Source organism: Bubalus kerabau, chromosome X, assembly GCF_029407905.1.
Source record: "Bubalus kerabau isolate K-KA32 ecotype Philippines breed swamp buffalo chromosome X, PCC_UOA_SB_1v2, whole genome shotgun sequence".
In the NCBI taxonomy this organism is placed as follows: domain Eukaryota; kingdom Metazoa; phylum Chordata; class Mammalia; order Artiodactyla; family Bovidae; genus Bubalus; species Bubalus kerabau.
This window is the reverse complement of record NC_073647.1, coordinates 137,871,654-137,888,087: the sequence shown is the minus strand read 5'-3', so window position 1 is coordinate 137,888,087 and position 16,434 is coordinate 137,871,654. Positions and strand designations below refer to the sequence as shown.

Sequence of the window (16,434 nt, the reverse complement as noted above, 5' to 3'; positions counted from 1 at the left end):
CTTTTATACCAGATCATTATTATTAGTTAGAGTTTGTCCTAAAGAGTGGCACTAATTTGAAATGTTAGGTTTTGAGCATGTATTTTAAATCTTTAAATTATAACCATCTAGATAATTGTATTGGATTATTTTAGTTTTATCAGAGAAAGCAAAATGAGTAATGCTTGAAAAACTATTTGCATTTCAGAGTAACTTTGGATTCTAAGTGACTAACAACATGAACTATGTCTGAGTCACTTTGCTTTAACTATATTTTGGGGGTTGCTTGATTTATTTGATTGCCTTGCCTTGAACAGAACACATTTGTGTCCCAGTGATGGCTCACTCTCCCCCTGCTTTCATGGGGGTGGAGCACTTTGGAGATGCAAAGTGATTATTTTTGGTTTCATCCATCAAAGGGAATAGAATGAGATAAAAAAGCATTAACTTCTTTTTTTTTCTAAACTTAAATTTCCAGCAATCTCAAAAGATGACTGCTTCTTAGCAAAAGAATGTTGGCAGAGTTTATTTGATTGCAAAATTATCGGAATAAATGTTTTGAAAGTTATCTCTTTGCCGAAGGTCCAATTAAATCTTATTTAATGAGTGGAGAATTGTGCTAAGTGCTGTGAGGATTATAGAGAAGTATTATTTACAGTTCCTGCGTTCAGTGTTTTAGAGTCTAGTTGGGAAGACATGTTGTACTAAGATAAAAATGCAACAAACATGCAAAACTGTAAGTGTTCAATATTAAATATGCATGATTGATGGTAAGAACTATAGGACTTAAAAAGGAGGCACCATGGTGGCTTGAGTAGGTGGGGCTATACTATAGTGAGGAAGACCTGGAGCTAGAACCCCTGGGGCTGAATCTCTACCTTTCTACCTAAGAGCTGTGAGTGCTTATAGAAGTTATTTAATCTCTTGAGGCCTCACTGTTTCTTCTTCTATAAAAGAGAACAACAGAAATGCCTATCCTGTAAAGCAATGAATTAATGAATTAAATGAATTAATGTAAATATCTCACTATATGTATTGTCTTCATTTACCAGCGCCTGATACATGGAAAGCCATATATGTATGAAAAGCAATCACATTTTCTTTGTGCCCTCCAAGAGTGGAGTCTGTTTCCCCAGTCCTGTGGAAGTCCTATAATCAAATCCTGCTGGTCTTCAAAGTCAGATTCCCTGGGGAGTCCCAGTCCCTTTGCCAGATCCCTAGGCTGGGAAATCTGATGAGGGGCTCAGAACCTTCACAAAGTGGGAGACCTTCTTGGGTATTATTGCTATCCAGTTTGTGGGTCACCCACTTGGCAGGTATGGGATTTGATTTTATTGTGTTTGTGCCCCTCCAGTGTCTCTTTGTGGCTTCGCCTTTGTATTTGGACATGGGATATCTTTTTTTGGTGGGTTCCAGTGTCCTCCTGTCAATGGTTGTTCAGCAGCTAGTTGTAATTTTGGTGTTCTTGCAGGAGGAAATGAGTGCACATCCTGCTACTCTGCCATCTTGAACCAATCTCCTATACATTTTAGTCACTGTTAGGAAATACAACTTTCTAGAGTTGTATTTTGATATATTAACTTAATTTGAGGAGAGTTCACTATTTATTTGTAACAAATATTCCACATCTGTGATCCTTTCCAGTCAGAAGTTCTTTGAGATGATGGCTTTGGCCTTGGCCAGTTGGAGAATGGATCTTCTGACTCACCCATCCTGTGAGTGGCCCAGTAGATAGAGTAGGTTTTAAACTGGCCATTGAACCTGACTGTCACTTTGTCAACCTCGGCCACGTTCATCTGGATGGGCACATGGTCCTTGGTGCTGATAATGGGGTTCCTGGAGGAGAATTTCTGTGGCATGTACAGGTCCATGAAATTGTTGTTCTGGATGTTGAGGGAGCTCAAGCACAAACAGCAATTTTTTAATCAGTAAAATAATTTGCTCTAATTGGATAGTCTTGAGGAAGTCATAATTCATTATTTTCTATTTTTTTCCTGTTCTTTCTTTTCTACTACATTTCTTAGATCTTTTTCACTCAGTTTGCTTCTTTTTCCAGATTTGGTCTCTGTTTCTATATATCTTTCTCTGATATCCCTCTTCCCATGTCCATTAAATATTTAATATTTCATAAGAATTCAGCCAAGACTCAACAAACATCCATTAAGTGAGGTTTTGGCATCTATGGCAATACTGGGGTACAATAAAAGTATTTCCAAAAGGGTATATAGATACTTTATGTACTATAATCTATTGGCCAGTCTGCAGACTGGCTTCTTCCAATACTACCTTCTTCTTATTGGCTATGAGCTTCCAGAGCCCTGGAGGCAGGGTCAACCAGTAGATAGCTCAACTCTGTTGTTCTTTGAGAAGTTTATGCAGATACTTATTGATTCAAGTTCATCAAGAAACATCACCAGGGTTTCAAAGGTTCACTGTGTGTGATGACACCAATATGACATCAATAATGTCCTGGTATATTAAAAATGGGGAAGATCTTTCTAGTCCAGTCTCCAGAGTGATACCCAATTAAGAAATCCTTTGCATATTTTTCTTCCTGTGTATATAGTTCTCCACACTGCTTTTTTCATTGGTATGACTCATTAAAGATAATCCCTAAATATAGTTCAAGTTGATTGTATACTATGGCATCATATTAGTGTTCTGTAACAATATAATTATTCTCTTATTGCTGGTCATTTAAGTTACATTTGAGTTTTCCACTCTAAACAATGCTGTGAGGATAGTTTTGTGAATGTATCTTTGTCCAAATATCATATTATTGCATTAAGGTAAACTCCTAGATGAAAGAGTGAAGATGTCACACACACACATGAATACTACTCAGCCATGAGAAAGAAGGAAGTCCTGCCATTTGCAACAAGATGGGTGGATCTTGAGTGTATTATGCTAAGAGAAATAAGTCAGAGAAAGACAGATACTGTGTGTATGATGTAACTTATTTGTGGAGTCTAAAAAATCAAATTGATGGAATATTCTACCCTGGTTATGAGGAGCTGAGGGGTGGAAGAAATGGACAGGTGTTGGTCAAAGGGTACAAGCTTCCAGTTGTAAGCTGAATAAGTTTTGGGAAGCTAATGTTCAGCATGATGATTATAGTTCACAATACTCTATTATATAATTGAAAGTTGCCAAGGAAGTAGCCTTTAAATGTTCTCACTACAGAGAGGAAATGGTAATTGTGTGACTTGCTGGAGGTGTTAACTAACACTAACACCTCCATCATTTTGGTAATCATTTTGCAATAGTGTTTAAAATTATATCTTAATTATATTAAGATTATAAATTATATCTCAAAGTAAAAGAAAAAAAAGATAGTTTCCTAGAAGCAGAATTACTGGATTAAGGAGTGTGAACATTTAAAGGGTTTTAATAAGTCTTGCCCAACCATCTTTCAGAAAATTGAGCCAATTTGCAGTCCCTCATCTGCTCTGAGTAATATCCACCCCTCCTTTATTTCACCAACTGTTTGAGAGTTGAAAATGGTATCTCACTATTATTTTAAAATTATAGAATTTGTCTTTGATTACTAGTGAAACTGAGTATTAAAATTTTTTCTAGTAAAATAAATTCTTGGAATCCTTAATTGTTGTGTATCATCCTTCAAAAGTGGATTTTTGGAGTAGTTCGACTCACTTATTTTAGAAATATGCAAAATTAACAGACTTTGAATCTATCTTCTCCCCTATTTCCTGATGTTTTTAATGTCTAAATATTGATGTTTCTACTTAAAAATGTAATCATACTTAAATTATTTCAGGAACTGGCTTTAATGAAGTGTATAGGAGGGAGAGGGGCTTCCCATGTGGCTCAGTGGTAAAGAATCCACCTGCCAATGACAACCCACTCTGATATTCTTGCCTGGGAAATCCCATAGACAGAGGAGCCTGGCGGGCTACAGCCCATGGAGTTGCAAGGAGTTGGACAACTTAGTGACTAAGCCCTCAAGTATGTAGGCAGGAGAACCTTCTTTTTCCTGTGGTAAGAATGGGAGAAGGCTCTCCCTAAGCCTCTTTCCCTATCTTATATGTTCTAGTAGTGTGTGAGGGACCTTAACAAGTTGCTTTCCTGAATCTTCAAGGGATGATTCATCTCTTAGGCTCAGTCACATTTTTCTAACCTCTGTATCCTCAGGCAAAAACTGTGGTTTAAACATGGCATCCCAATGAGTCAGGAAATGACTTCATTTCTTACCTAACCACTTTTCTCTTTAATGGGAAGCCCTGAAATAGATGTGCCTCACAGCCCTGCTGCAAGCCTTTGCTGTCATTTAGAGGAGCTATTGCTCTATCAGTACTCACACTGAAGCCTATTATTCCAGGGAGAAATTTTTGTTATAAAAAAGTGATTTGTTATTTTAAGTCTTGGCAAACAAGCATATGAGGGGGGAAAAAAGTTCATTTGGAGAGATGGCAGTAATTCTCGGCGAGGTGTGCTTCTGCCTCACTTTTGCTTTACAGAAAGGGCCAGGATTTGGCACGAGCTAAAATTCTGTGAAACTAATTTATCAGGCTCAGGCAGCTTCTGCTCATTGCCCTTGAAAATAGACTGACTTGTCTTTTATACACCTGCGTGTTATACTCCTTCTGTTGCTTAAGTGGGACACGGTTGGAAGAAACACCCAGTAAAGCAGGACAAACGCCCTGTGATCATAATCAGGGATTGGTGGTAACTGACACATGACAAAATAATTTGCACTAAGTTTTCCAAAGCCATGCTATGTCTCCACCAGTGATTGCCTGTGCTGACTTATCATTTATTCCAAGTCTCATTGGAGGCAATTACAGACATTTTAAAATAGGCAGTCAAAATAACAAGTCATTTAGACTGGCAATTATGCATTATATGTAGTTGTCCTTTCTATTAGAGGATGACACTATTGATGCTACAACCTCCCCATGTTAAACAAAATATGCGGCTGAAAGACTGAAGTGTGACTGTCAGATTCTTCTACTTGGATCACGCTCACTGCCTGTCATTTTGCTGTGAACTCAAGTGGCAGCCTGCAGGCGTCCTGGCTTTTCTTCGCCACCTCTTAGCCTCATGGTCAGGGCCTAATTAGGCATTATGAGCAGGCAAAGAACACATTTACAAAGTCAGCTCATGTTGGAGATGGTGTCAAGGCCTCAGTGAGGGTTATAGGCTTCAGGGTTCTTGAGCTTTGACCCACTGGAGGTGCGGTTGGCTTGGCAGGCATTTCCTTCAGGGTGATAAAACAGGGATGCTTTGCTGCCAAGCCTGGTGTCCTTCAGAACTTCATATCAATCCATATTTCAGTGGAGCCTGTGAAGACGTAAGGTTTTCTTGTCGAATTTGTATTTGTGGAATACGGCAGTCTTAACTGCATTTAATGTGTTTGGTTGATTCGCAGAATGGGCTGTCGCCTTAAAAAATGTCAAGTTGTAAAAAGGCTGTATCTTTCGCTGAGAGGCTGAGTTAATAAGGAACAGCTGGGGCCGAGTGATGTCATGCGCCACCTGCATGAAAGGCCGCCCAGAGACTCACACCAAAAGAAAGTGCTCCGGAGAAGTGGCTTTCAGACCTATTATTATTTTTTTTTTTTGCTTTTTTTTTGGTGGAGGATAATCTTCCTATTGAAATCATGTGCAAAAACCCCCAGTGTATCAGAGATCCGGGCTGACTGAGTGGATGAAGTTAGAGTGGGAGGCCCAGTACTCATTCATCTTTCCCATCTTAAGCAGCAGTCCTTAAAGGCCTCCTTGGAGTTTTGGGGAGCAAGGATGTACAATAAGAGTGTTTTGAGTAGTGGGATGAGTAACACAGAAAACTGACAGGATGATTCATTTTGTTGTTGGAAGGAGATGGTAGTAGTTCTACTTACATTTATTTTCCCTATATCTTCCAAATTTTTATTTTTATATGTATGATAATATAATAATACACTGATACATTGGCAATCATAATTTATAAATGAGCATCATATCTTAGAAGAGCATGCTCAATTTATTTTCCAATAGAGACACACCATCAAGAATGTTTGGAGGCTGTTCATTAAGAATTCATGGAACAAACATATTTATAAACAACAACAACAACAACAACAACAAAATTCACGGAAGATGGTTCATGGGCACAGTTTTGATGAGTTGTGGACTAAGCATAAGAAAACTGGCTAAGTTGTTTTTGGCAGAATGAGCAACAAAACGGTGTCATCAGGAGTGGGATAGAATTTTACATTTGAACTTTGGGGCTGCCATTCAGCCCACTACAAAGATATCAGGTCCTAATCCCTGGAACTTATAAATATGACCTTATTTGGAAAAAGAGTCTTTGCAGATGTAATTATGTTATGCATTTTAGGATGGGAGATAATTCTGGATTATCTAGGTGGTCCCTACTTGCTTCATAAGTGTCCTTATATGAGAGAGGTAGAGGGAGATTTGACACATACAGAGTCAGAGACTGGAGTTATGAAGCCATAAGCCAAGGAATGCTGACAGCCACCAGAACCTGAAAATGCAAGGGACTGAATTTCTCCTAGAGGCCCTGGAGGGTGGCGGGGGAGTGTGGTCCTGCTGATACCTTGATTTTAGCATAATGGTGCTAATTTCAGACTTCTGGCCTCCAGAAATATGAGTGAGCAGATTTCTGTTATTTTAAGCGACCAAGTTTGTGTCATTTATTAGAGCAGCCCTGGGAAATGAATGGGCTTTCCAGGTGGCTCAGTGGTAAAGAATCTGCCAGCAATGCAGGAGACGTGTGTTCGATCCCTGGGTCAGGAAGATCCCCTGGAGAAGGGAATGGCAACCCACTGCAGTGCTCTTGCCTGGAGAATCATGGACAGAGGAGCCTGGAGGGCTACAGTCCATGGGGTCACTAAGAGTTGGACACGACTGAAGCGACTTAGCACACACACATGCAGGAACTTTTGTAGTTTTATTTAAAACTGCATTTTAAAGTTATGTGCAATCTATCCTTTTCTACATATATTTTCATATTCATACTTTTAAAATAAAGCTAACAGCCATGTTAATCACCACCTTCACAGAGAAAACATTTGCAACATCCTAGAAACCCCTCAAATGTCCAATCCCACTAGTAACCCCATACTTCCCTCTATCAGATGTAACTGTCACACTGCTTTTTCCAAGGAGTGACTTTCTTGATTTCCTTTGTGGTTTTTATCATCTGTGTATGCTACTCCTGAACAATATAGTTTTTCCCAGTTTGGAACTTTATTTCGATGAAATCATACTGTATGCATTTTTCTGTGTCTTACTACTCAACGTTGTATTTGTTAGATTCATTCATGTTCTTGTATGTAGCTCTGATTTGTGGCTTTTCACTGCTGTGTAACATTCCACTGTATGACTATACCACAATTTATTTATCCATTTTACTCTTGATGGACAGTTATTTCTAGTTTGGGGAAATTATGAATAATGTACATTCTTCTGTATATATCTTGATATAAAAGATCACACATTTTTCCATGTCACTAGATAATGTCAAACTATTTTCCAAAGCAGTCAAACCCATATACTGATATCAGCAGTGTGCAAGAGTTTTTGTTCCTGAACATCCTTGAAACACTTGGTATTATAGGGCTTAATGTTTTTTGCTGAACTCATGTGATATGCTATTACGGCTTTAATTTGCATTTTCTTGAATTACTAATAACTTTAATCATATTTTCATCTATACATATTAAAGAATGTGTGTATGTATACATGTAAAAATGTATACACATACAAATGCATTCTTTGGCCATTTCAGTTCTTCTTTTTAAAAGTTTAAGCCCATTTTACTATTGGTTTGTTTTTCTTTTCCTCATTGATTTGTGAGAGTTCCTTTTATGTGTGTTGCAAAAATATTTTCTCCCATTTTGTAGCTTGCCTTTTTACTGTTTTAATTATATCTTTGATGAACAAGTTCTTAATTACAGAAATTTTAAAAATAAAGAAAGAAAAAATAGCTCATAATTCTACCACCCAAAGATGGCCATTGTTAGCATGTCTTTTTTCTCCCCAGCTTTACTGAGGTTTAATTGACAAATGAAACTGTATATACTTAAAGGGTACAATGTGATGATTTGATATGTGTATATGTTGTGAAATGATTACTACAATCAAGTTAATTAACCCTGCCGTCACCTCACATAATTACCTTTTTTTTTTTTTATGAGAATGACTAAGATCTACTCTCTTAACAAATTTCAGGTGTCGCATACAGTATTAACTGTAGTCACCATATTAGATTTCCAGAACTTATTCATCTTGTAACTGAAAGTTTGTACACAGCCCAGTCCCTGGCAACCACCATTCTACTCTGTTTTGATGAGTTTAACTCTTTCTTTTTAGATTTGACATGGGAGTGAGATCCTGCAGTATTTGTCTTTTCATGTCTGGCATATTTCACTTAGCACAATGCCCTCTGGGTTCATCCATGGTGTTTCAAATGGCAGGATTTCTGTCTTTTTAGGGTTCTTCCCTGGTGGCTCAGACCATAAAGAGTCTGCCTGCAATGTGGGAGACCTGGGTTCGATCCCTGGGTCAGGAAGATCCCCTGGAAAAGGAAATGGCAACCTACTCCAGTATTCTTGCCTGGAGAATCCTATGGATGGAGAAACCTGGCAGGCTACTGTCCATGAGGTCAGAGAGAGTCAAACATGACTGAACAACTCACACTTTCACTTTCATATATAATATTGCATTTTCTTTATCCACTCATCTGTTGATGGACACTTAGGTTATTTTCATATCTTGGCTATTGTAAATAAGGTTAGCATATCTTTTGATCATTTTAATGGCATATATATGCAGCATGACATTTCCTTTGTGAAAGAGAGATCACCGTTATACATATTTATACAAATATTTAGTGACACAGAGATGAACACACATTCTCTGCTTCCAGGGAGCTTATAACTTATTGAGTCAAAAATAGGCACATTTATGAATATGTGCGTTAAAGTGTTATAATGCTAGAAGGGTAAACAAGGTATGATAGAAACCAAGGAATGAGTGGTTACTTTTCCCTGAGTGGACTAGAAGAGGCATGAGAAAGCAGGTGCCATGAACTTTCTGGCAACAAAAAGGGAAGAAAGGCAACAGAGGCATGCTATGATTTGTGCTGGTCGGAAAATTGCAAATTGTTAAATGTAGCTAGAATGTGGGAGAAAGAAATGGCAACCCACTCCAGTACTCTTGCCTGGAAAATTTCATGGATGGGGGAGCCTGGTGGGCTACAGTCCATGGGGTTGCAAAGAGTAGGACATGACTGAGTGACTTCACTTTCTTTCTTTCTATAGTTCCTTTTGGAGAAGGAAATGGCAACCCACTCCAGTGTTCTTGCCTGAGAATCCCATGGACAGAGGGGCCTGGTGGGCTACAGTCTATGGGGTTGCAAGGAGTCGAACACGACTAAGCAACTAACACACACACGCACAGCTAGAATGTGAGTTGGGGGAAGAGGGGAGGAAGGTGAGACAAGAGAGAAAAGAGATGAAGGTGAGATCCTGACAGTTGCGTGTTGGCCTCTCCCTAAACTGCTGTTTCTGTTTTTCCCCAGTCGCTTCTGTCTTGATAGTGTAGCCTTGTAACAATACCACCAGGCCAGGCAGACAGAAATCTTTGGAAAGTACAAATGAAACCCAACAATTTGACAGCTTTTTCTTTACATTATAGGCTAATGAGTTGTTTTGTTCCCTTAATACTTCGCTGAAAAATCTTCCCCCAGTTAGCTTAAGGCTTTCACCAAGAAGTTACAGGACTTAGTGAGCGATGTGGATCCTAATGAGCTATTGGACAAAGATGTGGAGGAGGTCAGGTGGGGTCATATTCCTGAGGGCTAGGTTAAAAGCAGGATGTAGAGGCATATACATCTGAATTTGAATCTTAGCTGTGTCACTTCCCAGCTTTGTGACTGTGGACAAGTCACTTAACCTCTCTGATTCTCAACTTCCTCTTATCTTGATAGGGAATGATAATATCTTCCTATATGTAGGGTCACTGTGACAATTCCATATAGTAATTTAGACAAATAACCTAGGAGAATGTCTGCTCTCAGTGCTTTATAACTCATAGCTGCTCTGCTACTATTGCCTTTTACCCTCATTCCCCCTCTTCTGCACCCCCACCCCAAAACCATAGAAGTTAATCTCTTCTGGGACTTATAGTTCAGTTCAGTCACTCAGTCGTGTCCGACTCTTTGTGACCCCATGGACTGTAGCACGCCAGGCTTCCCTGTCCATCACCAACTCCTGGAGCTTACTCAAAGTCATGTCCATTGAGTCGGTGATGCCATCCAACTATCTCATCCTCTGTCGTCCCCTTCTCCTCCTGCCTTCAATCTTTCCCAGCATCAGGGTCTTTTTCAGTGAGTCAGTTCTTTGCATCAGGTGGCCAAAGTATTGGATTTTTAGCTTCAGCATCAGTCTTTCCAAGGAACTAAATTGAAATGGGGCATGGTTGGGGTTTTTTCCCCCTCCTTTATGATTATCTTTAAACTAAATTTTTGTTTGCATCAATGTTATACATGCACATAGTTTGAAAAACAACAAAAAAAAAAACCCTAAAAAGTTTATAATAAATATAAAGCAATTGCCTACCTTGACACTTTCCCTTCTCATAGGTCTGCTACTCACAGACCTATATTCTTACCAACACTTAGATTTCTTTTTTTTCTCTCTCTCTCTTTCTTCTTCCTCCTCTTCCTCTTTGTTAATCTCCCCCCCCACCCTTTTTTTATTATAGCTGTCCTAAAGGAGATCAATCCTGGGTGTTCATTGGAGGGACTGGTGTTGAAGCTGAAGCTCCAATACTTTGGCCACCTGATGCAAAGACCTGACTCATTGGAAAAGAGCCTGATGCTGGGAAAGATTGAGGGCAGGAGGAGAAGGGGACGACAGAGGATGAGATGGTTGGATGGCATCACTGACTCAATGGACATGAGTTTGGGTAAACTCTGGGAGTTGGTGATGGACAGGGAGGCCTGGTGTGCTGCAGTTCATGGGGTCGCAAAGAGTCGGACACGACTGAGTAGCTGAACTGAACTGAGTGGAGGTAAAGTAGTTCATTGTTTTGATTTTGATTTGATTTTCCTTACTAGTGATGTTGAGGATCTTTTCATGTACTTATTGGCCATTTATATATGTTCTTTGGAGAAATGTCTATTAAAAAAATTTTGCTGTCTTGTTATTGTGTTGTAAAGAGTTCTTCCTATAGACAGGCTCAAGCCTCTTATTAAATATATGATTTGCAAATATTTTCTCCAATTTTATGTGTTATCTTTTCACTTTCTTGATGACATCCTTTTAAACATAATTTGATGTAGCTCATTTCATTATTGATAGTGCTTTTTGTCATCATAAGTTCTTTCCTACACTGAGATCATGAGGATATTTTTCTGTATTATTTTCTAAAATCTTTAACTTTTACACTTAAGTTTTTGATTCACCTGGAATTGATTTTTGCATATGTGAGCTCAAGGTCCAAATTCATTATTTTTTTTTTTTTTGCTATATAGATATTCACATGCCTCAGTACCCTTGAGATTTTGTTTTGCATTTCTTTGATAATTAGTGATGATGAACACTCTGCATGCCTCTATGCAGTGTTCTCCCTTGTATATCAAGTGTGCATATGTGTGTGGGTCTATTTTTCTACACTCTGTTGCTTTGGTCTCTTTGTCTTGATTACTATAACTTTATAGTTGATATCTAGGAGGTGAGGTCCTTCCACCCGTACTTGTTCAGGTGTGTCTAGACCTCTCTTTGTGTTTAGTATTTCCATATACATTATAGAGTCAGCCTGTGAAATTCAGTGAAAAATATCTGTTGGGAATTTGATTGGGATTGCACTGAATATGTAGATCAAATTCAATTTAAAATACTATTCCACACCATAAATGTAGTATCTTTCAATTTATAAAGTTCTTTAAAGTCTTTCCATAATGTTTATATTTTTCCCCATAACAGTCTTACACATCTTTTGATAGATTTATTCTAAGGTGTTTAATATTTTTTCATGTTGTCATAAGTGGTATCATTTCAGAATTTGAATGAAATGCTTGTTGTGGCATATAGAAACTCAGTTTACTTTCTATATCATGTTTTTTTGGCATGTTAATTTTTATATCCAACAACTTTGCTAAATTATTTTATTATCCTAATAGTATGAATAATTTTCGGAGAAGGCAATGGCACCCCACTCCAGTACTTTTGCCTAGAAAATCCCATGGACGGAGGAGCCTGGTAGGCTGCAGTCAATGGGGTCGCTAAAGTTGGACACGACTAAGCGACTTCACTTTCACTTTTCACTTTCGTGCATTGGAGAAGGAAATGTCAACCCACTCCAGTGTTCTTGCCTGGAGAATCCCAGGGACGGGGAAGCCTGGTGGGCTGCCGTCTATGGGGTTGCACAGAGTTGGACACGACTGAAGTGACTTAGCAGCAGCATGAATAATTTTGCATTTGCTTTTGACATAATCATTTCATTTGCCAATAATAACAGTTCCCCCCATCTTTATTCCTTTTATTTATTTTTCTTGCCTTAATATGCCAACTAGTGTGCTCAGCAAAATGCTCAGCAAAATGTAATCTGATAATATAGAAAATTACATTCAGTTCAGTTCAGTCACTCAGTCGTGTCCGACTCTTTGCGACCCCATGAACTGCAGCACACCAGGCCTCCCTGTCCATCACCAACTCCCAGAGTCTCCCCAAACCCATGTCCATTGTGTTGGTGATGCCATCCAACCATCTCATCCTCTGTCGTCCCCTTCTCCTGCCCTCAATCTTTCTCAGTATCAGGGTCTTTTCCAGTGAGTCAGCTCTCCACATCAGGTGGCCAAAGTATTGGAATTTCAGCTTCAACATCAGTCCCTCCAATGAACACCCAGGACTGATCTCCTTTAGGATGGACTGATTGGATCTCCTTGCAGTCCAAGGGACTCTCAAGAGTCTTCTCCAATACCACAGTTCAAAAGCATCAATTCTTCGGTGCTCAGCTTTCTTTATAGTCCAGCTCTCACATCCATACATGACCACTGGAAAAACCAGAGCCTTGACTGGACGGACCTTTGTTGACAAAGTAATGTCTCTGCTTTTGAATATGCTATCTAGGTTGGTCATAACTTTCCTTCCAAGGAGCAAGCGTCTTTTAATTTTATGGCTGCAAATTACATTAGTTGCATTTTTAATATTAAACTTTTCCAGCATTCCAGGAATAAACTCAGTTTGGTCATGTATTGTTTCTTTCATATTCTGCTGGATTCACTTTGATATATTTTCTTTAGGATGTTTGCATGAGTTCCTGAGTTTGAAATTGTCCTGAGGTTTTTTTCTCATATTTTTTTAACAGGATTATCCTAGGCTGATAAAATTAGGCAGAGTAGTGCTCCTTTATTCCCTTTTCTCCGGAAGAATTTGTGTGAAATTGGAATATTTCTTCTTTGAATATTTTATAGAACTCACCAATGAGGAGAACTGGGCCTTGGGTTTTCTTTGTAAGAAGATTTTGACTGCAGACTCAGTTTCTTTAATTATTATAGGACTTTTCAGATTTTATTAAGTCAGTTTTAAGACTACATTTTTTCCTAGGAAGTTACCTATTTATTTCAAACGTTCTTAATACCTTTTTATTGTCTTTTTAAAAATGTCTGCTTTCATGATCATTTTTTCATCTGTGACTTTGGATATTTGTGTCTTGTCTCTTTTTACTTTGTAAGCCTCCTTAGGGTTTATCAATTTTATTAGCCTTTTGAAAAATCAACTTTTGGATTTAGTATTTCTGTCTATTACATATTTGTTTTCTATTTCCTTCATTTCTCTTCTTTTATTTCCTCCATACTTCTTTATTTTGTTATATTTTGCTGTGTTTTTTTAAAAATTTTATTTTATTTTTAAACTTTACAAAATTGTATTAGTTTTGCCAAATATCAAAATGAATCCGCCACAGGTTCAGGATGGGGAACACATGTATTTTGCTGTTTTTTCCCCTAACTTCTTGATATGAATGGTTGGTTCATTCATTTTCAATCCTGCGTCTTTTCTAATATAAATATTTAATATTTATAAGTCTTTTTTTCCTAAGTGTCATTTGACTTTGTTGGTAATGTTTTATGTAATGAATGTTCAATTATATTAGTCCTCATATTTACCATTTAGTTTTGATCTTCATTCTTTAATTATATACCTTCCATTTAGAATTATTTTATTTTTGCTTGAAATATTTCTTTTTGTTTCCTGATTGGGTAATTATTTTCTTTCTTCACTTTGAAAATATCATTCCACTGTGTTCTGGCTTCAGTTGTTGAAGATAACTCTTGATCTAACTGCTGTCCTTTAAAGCATACTGCCATCCTTTCTTCTTGTTGCTTAATTTGTTTTCTCATTGCCTTTGATTTTCTACCATTTCATCCTAATAGGTCTAGGAATAGACTTCTTTTTATTTATCCTATTTGAGATTTCCTGGGCACTTGATTCTGTCATCCATTTTGGAAAATGATCAGTTAATATTTCGTCACATACTGCCTGTGCTCCATTCTCTCTCCTCTTTCTTGAATCTTATATGTTTTAGACCTCACTGTGTATTCCATACCCGTTACACTCTTTATTTTTCATTCTTTTCTCTTTGTGCTTCATTGTCTCTTTTTTAAAATTAGTTTGTATAGGAGTATAGTTGCTTTACAATGTTGTGTCAGTTTCTATTGTACAGCAAAGGGAATCAGCTATATGGATACATATATCCCCCTTTTTGTGGATTTCCTTCCCATTTGGGTCACCACAAAGCACTGAGTAGAATTCCCTGTGATATACTGTATGTTCTCATTAATTGTGTATTTTACATGTGTGAAAGTTGCTCAATCATGTCTAACTCTTTCCGACCCCATGGACTGTAGCCCACCAGGCTCCACTGTCCGTGGGATTCTCTAGGCAAGAATACTGGAGTAGGTTGTAATTGTCCTTCATTCTCTCTTTCTCTCTCTCTTTTTTGGCATATCTTTCAGTTCACATTTTTTCTTCTGTCTAATCTGCTGCCCAGTACATGCATTGAATTTTTAATTTCAGAATCATATATTTGTTTTTAAAAGTTCTTTTTTAACCTACTCTATCACTTTAAAACATCCTGTTCCTTGCAGATATTTTCAAGTTCATTCTTTATTTCTTTGAACGTTACTGTTTTAATATCTGTTTCTGATAATTACAGCGTCTGAAGTCTGTGCATATTTGTTTCTCGTTGATTGCTAATGGGTCTCTGACCTCACAAAATTATGTGTGAGATTTTTTGAAGCCTAGGATGGTGTGCCATCCTCCGGAGGTACCTTGGTTTTAATTCTGTCAGGTGCTCAGACACTATCAATCAGAGCTGATAAAAAACCAAGTTCTTTGCTCCAATGGTGCAAATCCATTTGAGCACTTGTCTATGGAAAAATGTCTCATGGATTATTTTCCTACTTATTCTTTTCTATTCCATGGAAGACTTCACTTTACTCTAGTGGTCTTGGGAACCAGGGGTTGATATTGGATCAGAGTGTGTAACTCTTTGTTTTACAACCTAGTATGTGGAGCCTCTCCTGTAAGATTTCTCAGGTTTGGATGCCCCTGGCCTTGATTTCTGTCCACTCTGAAATAAATGTGTAGTTTTACATGGGGAAATGCACTCTGGGCAACAATGGCTTTCACCCAGAATTTAGTCTTTGAGCAATTTGATGATGATTTAAGAAGATTAAAAATAAATTTATCCAGCTCCTGCCCCGCCTGTTTTCAAAAGGTAGTTTTATCTGAATAAACTTGCAAACCATGGCTAGAAATAAGAAGTCCTACTTTGTATTTACAGTCTCTTTGAGTACAGAGTATTGGTGAATTTACTAAGAAAATATATATTTAATTTCTAAGACATTGTTATACACAATTCTTCAAGCCTTAGTGGATTTGATTAAGTTCCTCTCAGTTCTCTTCTCCTTGTGTTCAAAGAAACTCTTGCCCACCTGGCATGTTAACTGCCACTGAGAGGTATGAACACCCCCTCTGCCTGTTTCTAGGATTTTACTATTTTTACCTTAATGCAGATTAATTTATTCTATTGCATGGTGGTACTTCAGGAAGCAGCGATCCTGCTCTCAAGAGATGGTGTATAAGCCAGGTGAGTGTCTGAAGGATTGGAGATGAGAAAGTAGTGGTCCTGGTATTAGGCTCTTCTAGCAGTTTTAGCAATAATGACATTTGATGAAAGGGTAGATGTGGAGAATAAGGTTTGGGGAGATTAGAGGATTGATTTGGGGAGGGGGTGAATGTGAACTAATATTCAATTATGTGCCATGCCAGTGCTAGAGACTTTAGATAGAGTATTTCTTCTAATGAAGTGCTAGAGGGAAAGCATACTGATGCCATTAATCTTAAACTATGTAATAATTATGTCTTGTAGGTGTTAGCTCAGCTGCTTACATGCTTGGTCCTAAACCATTTCCAACAAC

General features: G+C 38.0%; 1 pseudogene; it reads right to left on the bottom strand.

The window, feature by feature from the left end:
• Positions 1-1,623: 1,623 nt before the first annotated feature.
• LOC129640209 (40S ribosomal protein S21-like) lies at positions 1,624-14,556 on the bottom strand (annotated as a pseudogene).
• Between the last annotated feature and the right edge of the window lie 1,878 nt (positions 14,557-16,434).